The 9,868-nt window shown below is 50.3% G+C and overlaps 1 protein-coding gene across 1 annotated transcript in view; it reads right to left on the reverse strand.

Annotated features, from left to right (window-relative positions):
• EPHB1 (EPH receptor B1) overlaps window positions 1–9,868 on the reverse strand; it is a 437,960-nt gene that overhangs the window by 7,256 nt on the left and 420,836 nt on the right. The window lies entirely within an intron of this gene.

Genomic DNA, 9,868 nt, shown 5'->3' on the forward strand with positions numbered 1-9,868 from the left:
TTCATGAGGGAGCGACTGGAATTGGGTAGAAGATAATCTAGTTAAACAAATTGGTTCAGTACAATGACAACAGTGGAAATAACAAGGTGATCCAACATGAATATCTCCAATCAGGTTTTGTTAATTTTCGCAGACCCCAGGGGACAGTTTTGTAAAGATTTTAGGATCTTTAAGTCCTTTTTCTGCTTTTCAGATTGTTGTGTTTTTCACCCTTTACTTCTTAATTTCCAATTCATTTAAAACTATTATGCCTGCTCTGTAATTTATTATAACACAATGGAAGGCCAGGAATACAATGCAGGCCTTAAGATGTTACAAAAATGTGCCTATTGAAATGGAAATATACTCACATTGTAATATTAGGCAAAACAGCAGGCTGCGTAAGTGCAGGTATGGTATAAAGCAGGTATGGTATAAGCTTGTTTTTGTAAAACAACAAGAATCAAAACAAAACAGAAGCTAATAATTACACACATGCATAGAAAAGTCCTTGGAAGGATCTATACCACGGAGCTAACGGTGGTTGCCTCTGGGCAGGTAGAAACATGAATGCCCTTTGTGTTTTTCTTTTTGTTTCTTTGTATGTTTATTTTCTATAATAATTAGGCCTTGACTTTACATTAATATAAACAGTTAAAGCACCTTTAACAACATAGGGAATAATTTGGAGTTCAGAGATTTTCAGGTGTTTTTGCCTCTACTTAAAAAAATGTCAGATTCATTTCAACTGATTATTCTTTTTTTTTTTTTAACTTTGTAAATTGGTCAGAAAGTGAATATGCTCAATCAGTTTATATTTTTACAAATTCTATGCACAGTATACAGGGCATGAGACGGGGCATGAGATAATATAATAACCTGAAGTCATTAGAGATAATCAAGGTACATTATTCCTTCTATTCGATGTGGCAGGAAAACAAACAAGCATACAAACCACACCAATATGATCACTTTATAAAAAAACAGCAACTGGGAATATGCACTTTTGAATAATTTTTTTTTTTTTTTTTTTTTTTTGCGGTACGCGGGCCTCTCACTGTTGTGGCCTCTCCCGTTGCGGAGCACAGGCTCCGGATGCGCAGGCCCAGCGGCCATGGCTCACGGGCCCAGCCGCTCCGCGGCATGTGGGATCTTCCCGGACCGGGGCACGAACCCGTGTCCCCTGCATTGGCAGGTGGACTCTCAACCACTGCACCACCAGGGAAGCCCTGAATAATATTTTATACCACTAACAAATGTTTATCTTAGCCAGACTGTTGTCAGTCAAATTACCTGTTATCCTCTGAGGAGGGCATTTTAGCCCTATTTTCCCCATGAGGAAATGAATGCACAAACAGGGAAGTCATTTGCCTGAGGGCACGAAGCTAGTAAGGGATAGGGCTGCGAAAAAATCGCAGGGGTATCTGAGTTTAATTTTTTTTAAATATTTATTTATTTATTTATCTGTGCCGGGTCTTAGTTGCAGCATGCAGGAGGATCTTTGTTGTGACATGTTTAGTTGCAGTGTGTGGGCTCTCAGTTGCGGCATGCAGACTCTTAGTTGCAGCATGCATGTGGGATCTAGTTCCCCGACCAGGGATCGAATCTGGGCCCCTTGCACTGGGAGCGTGGAGTCTTACCCACTGGACCAGCAGGGAAGTCCCTGAGTTTAAGTTGTGAATACCTTGAAGCCCACTCTTCCTAGGCTCTGTGGGGATGCCACAGGAATCTCAGCCTGGAGAACAGTCCTTGGAGCTATTTGATGTCTTCATGGTAGGAAACGGGGGTATGGAGCTAAACCAAGTAATCCATGAGGATGAATAGCCTTGCTTAAAACTGGCATCCTTTCCAGCTCCTTCCAGGCAGCCGCATTGAGGGGCCCTGTCACAGAGTCCCCACTCACCAAGGGGACAAGTGGGATTACCCACTGAATGGCCCCACGAGCTCTTTCTGGGTTGCCTAAGGACAAGCTAGGTGGGACCAGCAGGAGGGGCTGGTGTCCAAATTCAACTTCTTTGGGCGGTTAGGGGCCCCCAAAGTCTTCCAGCGTAGGGCAGCTCCTGTTCCCCTTAAACCACTGGCATCACTGCTCAAATGATTTGATGACCAGATTCCCAAATACGAATGTTCCCCCCGACAAGACTACTCTCCTGTCTGCCCATAAGAGGAAGGAGCACTGGCGGCAGAGCCCCTCTGCGGGGGCACAGCTCAGAGGTGTGACCAGTTGAGCCGAGGACTCCTGGCACAGCATCAAGAGACTGGGGACCCAGGCACGTGCTGACTCTTCCGTCTGTGAGCTTTAGACTGGACACCACTAAGCTGCTTTTCCCCCGTCTCTTCTGCAGGCCACCTCATCGGAATTTTTGGAACACCATCCTGGCGTGTGTTTTTGTACTTCCTCTGTTTGTTTGATGTGCTGACTTTCCTTTTAAGAGGACATCAGAGAGTCACTGCAGGTCCACAGGAGTGTAGCCCCACGCGCTGTGTTAGTGATGGTCTGGCATTGCCATCAGGGGCATAGACCTTGGAGGTCTGGGTTCAGATCCTAGTTCCATTTCTTATTAGCTCCAGAAACTTGGGAGAGTCACTTGACTTCCTGAAACTGCACAGATGGGGGTGTTAGAAGGATTAAATGACACAGTGAGGCGATGCGCGTTGAGCACCACACATGTGAGCAGAAAGAATCCCATCATCACATGGAGGCTGTCAGTGCGGCCACGTCTATTACAGTGGAGGTCTTCTCTTCAAAGAGGGTTGCCGTTCTGCTGCCGGCCAACTGGAGGTCCAGGAAGATGGTGTTTGAGAAGCCCCAAGCATGTAGTGGGGACTTGGTAAATGCCACCTCCCTCTCTGTATCTCACCTTTCAGGACAGAGGATAGAGGAGCCCCCTCCCATGCTCTTGTTTACAAATGGGACTTTATTCCATTTTCTATTTCTTCCTTTTTTTTTTTTTTTTTTAATGTTTGGCCCCACCTCGCAGCTTGAGGGATCTTAGTTCCTGACCAGGGATCGAACCCGTGCCCTTGGGAGTGAAAAATCGAAAGCATGGAGTCCTAACCACTGGACCACCAGGGAATTCCTATTTGCTATTTCTTCTAGATGACTTTGTTGTTATTACTCCAGTAGATGCTCTGGGAGCATTGACGCTTCTTGCACATATGAAAAAAATAAAAGCTTTACCCTCCACTCCAAAGAAAAAGAACTAGGTCATTAATTGCTATATGGGTAACATTTATCTATTCAAGTCTTTCTCTGAAGCTCTATGCCTGTGGAGATTTTTGTTCTTTTTAAGGATTTGGGTGTTTTCTACATTTTCTGAATACATATAACTTATAATCAAATTAAAACATCATTATTTTGAAAAAGGAATTGTAGTCCTCTAATGGGGCTTTGGGATCACTCCCTGTCATGCCTCCCTTACTGGCAGGTGTGGAGAAAACAGGTAGGAGGCAGGAGAACCACTTTCAGTCCAAACACCAGTGACTGCGTCTGAATTGTGAGGAAAGATATGGCCCAAGCTTGGGGGCAGAGGGGGTCCTGCTGAGCAGAATAGAAAAATCAGAGCGAGTCCTGGGCCCCTTTCCTTGGTCCACAACAGGATGAGGTAAATGGACGCTGAAAAGACTGGAGATTGAAATGAGATCAGATGGCGTTTCCAGAGAGAAGGTGGTGGCAAGCGTGGCGGTGAGAACCAGTCTCGCCAGCTGTCATGGAGCAGGGCTGACTTGCTTTGAATGGTCTGCAGCAACGGGATGGGGTGAGGGCTGCCTTTGCTCACTTGTACCCCGAGATGGCAGGTGCGGGGGTTAGGTGGGGACGAGGGACAGGTGGTCTGGACCGGGGACCAGGGCTGGAGCTCCTCTGGGAAAGGAGCAGGGCCCCTCCCCTTGCTCTCCTGTCCCCAGAGGGGCTCCTGGCTGCCTCCAGACGTGCACTCTTCATTAGTGAAGTTGGGCGGTGGGCGGGCTTCCTCGACCTTTCATGCGGAGGGTGAAGTGGAAGAGCTCAGAGCAGTGGAGGATCCAGGGCAGAGGGGGTTAAGTTGAGCTCTGATGTTTCAATAAAACCGCAGCTTCTCCCCACAGACACTGCCACTCTCATTATCTCTGTCAATCAGATCCAAGCCGTAGAACTTCCAAGTTCTCTCTCTGGCTGACAAACTCTCTGTACATGTTCAAAGACCTTCCTGGGCTCCGGAAGCCCAATTACCAGCACTCTGACTTGCCTCTGCAATTCTCTTTCGTAAAGCCTTTCAATTGTCATCTGTAAAATCCTTTATTGCCACCACCTCAGTGGTTTCTGATGAGTCGGGCTGCAGCCCGAGCTGCTGGGAGCCCCTCCTGGCTCTCTCCCAAGGCCTGGTCAGAAGATACCTTCTGAATGGGCAAAAGTCACCCTCCGCCTTCCACAGAGAGCGGAATGGTACTTGGAACAATGCTGAGAGGGTTTATTTTGGAGAAATACAATAAAATTAGAATAAACAGCTACTTTGCAGATGTTCTTATTCCCTTTGAGGCCCAGCTCAAGTGTCAAATATCTGGAAACCTTCCTTACCTCCCCCCTAAATGTTCCCACAGCCCTGTGTATGTGCCACTGGGCTATAAACCCCCCAAGAATAGAGCCGGCAAGCACAATGCTTAGTCACAGTTAGCATACCCTGAGTGTTCGTTGAATGAATGATTTGGGAATTCTGGAAGTCTAATATCAGAAACTCCACTTGTTTTCAGCAGAGGTGAATGCATTTGCTGAGAATATCTTGAATGTCAAATCTTGCCTGTCAGAGAGTTTCATAATCCGTTCCATGTGTGCTGAATTGTGCTTAATCGGATTACAGTCTCTGGGCAGGACAAAATGGGTCTGCGTTTTCTCGCTAACGTTTATTACTCATCTAGCTGACAGTAGGGACAAAACCAGGGTGCACTTGATTTCATGAAAGCAGCCTTGGCATCAATTCCGACACTTACCGATTTGACATGCTACAGGAGCAGAGGTAAAGCATGGATAATCAGAGATAATAGAGGATCTAGATGCCACACATGGTCGGCAGAAGGACCTGGTTAAGGATGCAGCCATTTCACCTGCTCTAGGCTGAAGCCGCTCTACCCTTGGGAGCAGGAGGCACTGTCATGGCAGCACCCAGCTCCCATTTTGGCTCACCGGAAAGTGTTTCCTGGACTCCCAGATCGCCACCTTTCTCAACCTTAAGAGCGACAGCCATGGCTTGGAACGTCTGTCTGGATAGAGCGCTGGCTGGGGGCAGACTTCTCCAGTTTACGAGTAACGAAGAGCCCACCCACTATGTAGGTGCTTATGGGGTGGCTGGTTTCCCCATCTGGACTGGGCCAGCCCTGCCTCTTCTTGCTTGGAAGCTGGGAAAGATAATAACTGTCCCCCAAGGTGATGGGAAGAGCAAGCAGAGAACAGAGGTAACACGGGCACTGCAGACTCTCCAGGGGAGGGCATGTATGCAGAACACAAAGGAGGAGTGGCCCTGGGGAACAGCCCAGGGCCCAAGGCAGTGGGGCAATCCAGGTAGGATTTTGACTGGCACCTTACCAAAGCAAATCATCCTCAAAGGCTTCCTACCTTTCAGTAATTATGGAGCAAAGTGTCCCCTCTGGAACACCTCCCCAAAATGCCTCTGCTTAAAGCATCTCAGATGGCCCTTTCCTTTCGCCCTGTCCCTTGTGAGTGGCCTGGAGGGGTGGTGCTGACCTCCACCCAGACAGGTCCCCTCCTGAGGCCCATCTGGAGCTGACCAGCTTTAGGACGCTCACTCAGCACCTCCTTCACTGACAGGTGACACGGACTCCCAGAAGAGCAGATTCTCAGGAAGGAAGGACCTTTACGATTAATTCCTCTCTTTAAAGTGGAGAGGTGTGAGTCCCAGACAGAAGCTGCAGCTGGCTCAACACAGCACATCTGTCAGAGCAGAGCAGCCTGGAAGCCAGGCCCGCCCTCCCACCAGCAAGGCTTCCCTTCCTTTACACATGATGATGGAGCTCTGAAGTGGGGTAGAATTGCCTGATTAACTTTGGGCCTGATCTATTCATGGTTCCTGACCATTCAGAACCAGCCCGTTGTCTCCTGGGTTGGCCTGGGCATCTTTACAGGCTTTGGGGTCATGCTGGGCTCTTTGATTAGTTCAAACATTGGTGCCAAGGGGATCCAATATCCCGTGCCCTGGACACCTCACGTTCACGTTCTGAGGCCCCAAGCAGAAAAGAGATAGGTGGGCTTGGCATGCCATGGCCTGTGGGACCCCTTGGGTAAAGGTTGTAGCAGCCAGGTGCCACTGACACTCACATCTTGGTTGGACATATCCCAATAGGGTCTCTCTCCAAACGACATGACTTCCCACATGACAATCCCGTAGCTCCAGACGTCGCTGGCAGACGTGAACTTGCGGTAGGCGATGGCCTCTGGAGCCGTCCATCTCACGGGGATCTTGCCTCCCTGTGGGAAGGAGAAGCCTGGTCAGCCCAACCGTAGGGCTCCTAGCTGAAGGTGCGTGAGAACAAAGTGGGCACACGTGTCCTTCCATTCCACCCCCGCCCCGACATTTCGTGAATTAGGACAGCTGGTGTCCCCAGGCAGGGGGACCCGCGGGGCTGGGCCATCTCACGCCGCGTGTGGGCACATCGCACCGCACGAGAGGTGGCAACTGGGGCTGCGGCTGCACTTACCCCCCATTCCCTACGTCCTGATTCTAACGTCACCGTGGGTGGGAGAGAGTGAAACTGGCAGAAGAGCACTAGCGCACGATACTGCCTGAGATGGGCCACGTGAGCCGTGACAGGCGGGTGATGCTCTGCTGTCCCATAGCATGTGTGAGTCACGACACTTGGGCCAGACGGAAGCAAAGCAAGCAGAAACGAAGGTAGTGATTGGTAATACCTCCTGGGACAGCCCTGATACAAGATCACATTGCGCCGCCCCTCTGCCCCACTTGCCTTGTGCCCCATCCCTGGGGGATAGGTTTTCCTCACTCTGCAGCCTGCAGGCAGCCCCAGCTGCACTGGGTTTACCGGGCCCAGAGCGGATAGATGCTGGCTCTCCTCCCTGCCCTTCTGTGCAGGTCGACATCCAGAGCTGCAGACACAGTTTTCTAAAGGGCCGCTCTTAGGTTTGTTTCTCCATTTTACCCTCGGATCCCAGCCTGGGAGTTTCCCACTTGGCTCTGTGCTTGGCCCTTGGTTTGTCTGCCAGAACTTGGCCTGTTTTGTTTACCTAAGGGGTTGATATCCATCCATCCATACGTGCACCCAGTCAACAAATAGGCAAGAAGCACTGCTTCGTGCCAGGCCCTTTTTGAGGAGCTGGTGTACCAGAGCTGAGCCAGCCAGGGGCCCTGCCCTCAAACTGGGCAGGCATGGGGAGGCAGACAAGAAAACAGAAACTTAATACATATTGTTAACAGGGTGGAAAGTGATGAGGGGGAGGCCGAGGGGGATACAGGGTGTTCTGAGAACCAGAGGAAACTCCCTAACATAGGAAGGGGTCAGGGAAGTGGCCAGGAGCAGTCCGAAGGGCAGTTTCCTGGAGCCTTTGGCCAGGTGTGGATACCAGTCCTGTCCCTTTCTACCTGTGTGACCTAGGGCAAGTTACCTAACCTCTCTGTGCCTCTGTATCTCATTGCCAAAATGGGGGTAATGATCGCACTTCCATAGCCAGGTCATCATGAGGATAAGTGGATTACGATCCATCTAGTGCTGGGGCGGGGCCTGGCATAGAGGGTCCATGCTCTACACGTGGTAACTAGTTAATCAGGCAGAGTGTGGGGAGGAGGGAAGTCCAGGGAGAGAGGAGAATATGCAGATGCTGGGGTAACAGAGAAGATGGTAACTGCCAGCAGTGCGGGATGGCTAGTGCACGGAACCCTCACGGGGGAAATAGAGGGGAGCAGAGGGCAGAGCAGCTCTGTAGGGCACTGACGCCCCTCACGGGGGGAGAGTTCTGCCCCATTCTCCCATTCTCTAGAGCCGATGATCCTCATTTTCAATTCTTCAGGCCAAATATTGGACTTCACTCCCACGGCCCCGTTGCGATGCCTGGGCCATGAGACCTGCAGCTCTCTATCTCCTTCCCCTTCTCATCTGCCTCCTGCCTTGGCTGAAGGAGGTTATTTTTATACTGACCATTCCCACGATCCGTTCAAATCACCAGCGTTGGACTTTAGCAAAAATACCTTTAAAACGTATAAGTGGTTAACCTGAGCACAAGTGAGGGAAAAAGAAGCAAACTGCAAAGTGTATTTTCACCTGGTTTCCTACCCGGGGTCTGGGAGGAATAAAGGCTGTCAGGCCCGGACCTCCCGAGGCACACATCCAGCTCTCTGCCAGGAAGACAGCCCTGATGTGCCCCAGGACGACGGCAGGCTTTTGTGGTGGGAGACATCCTCAGCTCGAATGCCAGCAACATGACAAATGCCTGGAGGGCAGGCTTGGGCTGCGAGGCCACAGGAGGCTCTGTTCTCACCATTCCCCAAAACATGAATGAATTTACTGGCTTTATCTCCTCGGTACCATGGCTGGGAAGAGAGGTGGAAAACTCAGCCAGCGAACAGGGAGTTGTCAGACACCTGAGGTCCCCGAGGCCGGTGTCTGACAGCGCAGGGACCCCATGCTGCATGTCCCCATTTGGGGAGGTGGTGTTGCCACACTTGGAGGGGGCCTGGGGCTCCGCCCGAGGGGAGCGGTTTCTGGTCTCTCAATACACCTGGGTTACCCGAGGTAGGAGAGAGCAGTGTGCGTGTGTGCGTGTGTGTGTGTGTGTGTGTGTGTGTGTGTGTGTGTGAGAGAGAGAGAGAGAGAGAGAGAGGGAATGAGACTCTGTGAGTGAGAACTTACCAGGGTGTGTGTCAGACAGACAGAGAGAAAACTTGGCCTTGTGGGTCTGTGGGTAAAAGAGAGTTAGGGCTTATCTTTTATGCATCTGTTTGTGTCAGAGAGAGGAGGGAGGGGAGACGAAAGTGTGATTCTTCTGCATTTCAAAGAGGAAATGTGGGAAGGTGTCCTCTCTGCCGAGTCTGCAGCAGACCCCAGGGGCCACCGGTGACAGCTGTTGAGCCCTCCCTCCTGCATGTCAAGTAGCAGAGCCAGGCCCGCTGACGCGCCTCAGCCCTCCTGCCACCTTGCGCTGTTGGGCCTCACTGAACACGGAGTTTGGCCTGTCACTACCCCGCCCCCATCCCAGCAGGTGGCAGAGACTTTGAGAAGAGTGGCCGGACAGGCAGGTGACAGCTTGTCACCACCGGCCCTCTGCCACGAGAGCAGGGGGCGCTGACCTCCAAGGCAGCCAGGGGAGCACGGAGATGGGTGTTTTCCTTCTGGGAGTTTTTGATTTCCTCTCAGCCTTTCAAACATCATGTCATCAGCATTGCCCTCTGATGCTCAGAGGTAATTATGGTGATGATTATTTAACCCGTCTTCAATTACATGAAAGGAAATCTATTAATGTAGAGCACGGTGACCAGCTCCACGCAGGGAACTAGGAGAAAAGGAAGTGGGATGGTGTTGCAGCCATTTTTTTTTTTTAACTTTGTAAATTGGTCAGAAAGTGAATATGCTCAATCAGTTTATATTTTTACAAATTCTATGCACAGTATACAGGGCATGAGACGGGGCATGAGATAATATAATAACCTGAAGTCATTAGAGATAATCAAGGTACATTATTCCTTCTATTCGATGTGGCAGGAAAACAAACAAGCATACAAACCACACCAATATGATCACTTTATAAAAAAACAGCAACTGGGAATATGCACTTTTGAATAATTTTTTTTTTTTTTTTTTTTTTTTGCGGTACGCGGGCCTCTCACTGTTGTGGCCTCTCCCGTTGCGGAGCACAGGCTCCGGATGCGCAGGCCCAGCGGCCATGGCTCAC

The sequence above is a fragment of the Physeter macrocephalus genome, chromosome 1 (assembly GCF_002837175.3).
Source record: "Physeter macrocephalus isolate SW-GA chromosome 1, ASM283717v5, whole genome shotgun sequence".
Taxonomy (NCBI): Eukaryota; Metazoa; Chordata; class Mammalia; order Artiodactyla; family Physeteridae; genus Physeter; species Physeter macrocephalus.